The 2444-nt window shown below is 41.9% G+C and overlaps 1 pseudogene; it reads right to left on the bottom strand.

The window, feature by feature from the left end:
* Positions 1-1255: 1255 nt before the first annotated feature.
* LOC138383179 (axin interactor, dorsalization-associated protein pseudogene) lies at positions 1256-2207 on the bottom strand (annotated as a pseudogene).
* Between the last annotated feature and the right edge of the window lie 237 nt (positions 2208-2444).

The following is a 2444-nucleotide window of genomic DNA, read 5'->3' on the forward strand; positions in this document are numbered from 1 at the left end:
TTTACGCTGAATGGGTGGCCAAGTATACACATTCAACAGGTTACAGAGGAAGCTATGAATATTCATGAAGATGGTCCTAACACATGCATACTGAATAACCATGCATGTTACATATAATCAATGTTCACTTTGGGGTGGAGACTTAGCATTTACATGTTACAAGCAGGCCCAGACATCAAAAGGTGAAGCAGGTATGCAAAGGCACTTAAGTGAGCAGCTTCTGTAAACTGGCCAGAACCAGTCCATTGTTGGTGGTCTTATTAGGAGAAAGTTATTGAAATCAGTCTCTTGTCTAATCAAAGGTGTAGTTACAGCTTGTGGAGCAGGGTGTTCAGTTAGTCAGTATCTAGTGGTGAGCTGCATTTGCTTCAACGTTGCTTATTTCAAGGCCAGTGCTTGTTTAGCTAGCAAAGAAAAAGGGAAACCCTGTGGCAGTTAGAATATAGTTTATTCTTTAAGTGTAGGGGTGCATGACTTAACTCTTGCCTGGTATGACTTTAAGTCTTATTTATAATTTGGTATCTGATTACCACAAAGAGACTGTTCTATCAGTCTTATGGTCTCTATTTTAACATTAATGTTCATCAGTTGTTGTGTCTAAACCACAAAAGGGAGAGGACAAAATGAGGTGTGTCCGACCTCCCATCCCATCATGGCCAGGAACTTATTTTTTAGGGTTTCTCTAAGGTCCCTTTGCCCAAGAGAGGGTCGATTCAGTGGTTGGGGGGCTTAGGATTTTATTTGTAGTTTACAAATTTAAAGGGTCTAGCAAGGGTAACATTTTTCAATTTATTTTACTTTTTGTCCTTAATAGATGTTGCTTTTATTTTCTAATTGTACCTGTGGTCTGATAGTTCCTCTGCATCCATTTCCAGAACTTCTGAACCAAAAAGCAATCCGTGAGCTAAACCCAAGGAAACTGCTGACTACATCTGCCTGTCATCAGTGATAGTTTTATGTCAATTGGATTCTACAAAAGCAGGAACAAGTAATTTGTTGAAATTCCTGGGTTGGTATTAAGTCAAGAAACTATGAATTACTTCTTAAAATTTTACTTTCCCTGAGTTTTTGACTCCAAGCTGTCTGTGAAAGCTGCTCAGGCAGAATGTGCTGTCAATGAAGTTTTCCCCTCATCCCAGTTCTGTTTCTCTCACCTGGTGGTGCCGCCTGGCCTCTCCTGCTCGTGACCCCCAAACTCCCACTGTCCACCTTTCTGACTCTGTCACTGAATGTTTTCAAAATTTTTGGTTTTGGCTTACCCTTCCTTCCTTCCTTCCTTCCCTATTTCCTTCCTTGCTTCCTTCCTTCCTCCCTCCCTCCCTCCCTCCCTTCCTTCCTTCTTCTTCAATTTCTTTCTTTTAAAGTCGGTAGGTTTCTTGTATAGTTCTATTAAAACTGGCCCAGGTTTAATTTCATCTAGCTTCATCTTCATGAAAGCATAACACTCAACATTTGGTTCTGGTAAATCTTTTCTTAGGCTTGTAATGTTTGAATTCAGAGAAGACATCTGCATCTTTGGTTAATTTTTCAACATACTTCTGGAGCTCAATATTCACATTAAAAAGAACATATGTATTATATCTTCTTTTCTTGAAGCCATAGGAGTATCTTGCACAGGAGTTAAATCTGTGTCATTCAGATCCTTTACACAAATTGTAATATAGAGATCAATACACTGTCTAGCATCTTTCAGACCAATTTTTCTCCATTCTGATAGTGAGTAACATCATTCCCAGTTCTGATGGCAACCTGGGTAAGGTACAGGGAACTCTGGCGGTAAAGGAATCAGGAGACCCTGCTCTAGCGCCACCCTGTCTTTCATGTTCTTCTTCACCAGGTGCTAAAATTTTTCTTAACAGGAGAGGCCAAACGTCAGATGGAAATTCTTTATCATATATAAGAATATTCTTAGAATTGGCTGTAGCTTCTTTAGGTCCTCCAGTTTAAGTTCTTCTTGGGACTCTATAGTGTAAAATTGCATTTTTTTTTTTTTTGTAATTTCAAGCATGTTGCAATTTTGCCTATGGTTTTCTTTCGCTTGTCTGTGAACTCAGAATTATTATTTTGAGCTTGGGCCTCTTTCAATAGATGTCTTGGTAATATCTGATACTCATCTATTGCCTCCACCAGCTGTCCCCAAGAGTCTAAGTCAGTACTTCTAAAACTGGCACCCTGGTGTTTTGTAGACTCTGGGTCACCTCTGACATCGCCAGTCCCCACCCTGTCCCCTCCCCTCCCCCAGCAAGGCCAGGCTCAAGGGTGCCATCTTTGCCCGGCCTGGCCCTGGTCTTGACAGGGCCACCCAAGCCCACTTGCTGCCACCCCTTCTTTCTCATTCTTTCCCTAGCATTTCACCTCAGGACTAGGGAACATCCCACCCCTACCACAGCCAGCACATGCCGGCAACACCGCCAGGCGGTGGGGCAGGGAGCCTGAGAACAGGT

This window comes from Eulemur rufifrons, chromosome 5 (genome assembly GCF_041146395.1).
Source record: "Eulemur rufifrons isolate Redbay chromosome 5, OSU_ERuf_1, whole genome shotgun sequence".
NCBI classification, from domain to species: Eukaryota; Metazoa; Chordata; class Mammalia; order Primates; family Lemuridae; genus Eulemur; species Eulemur rufifrons.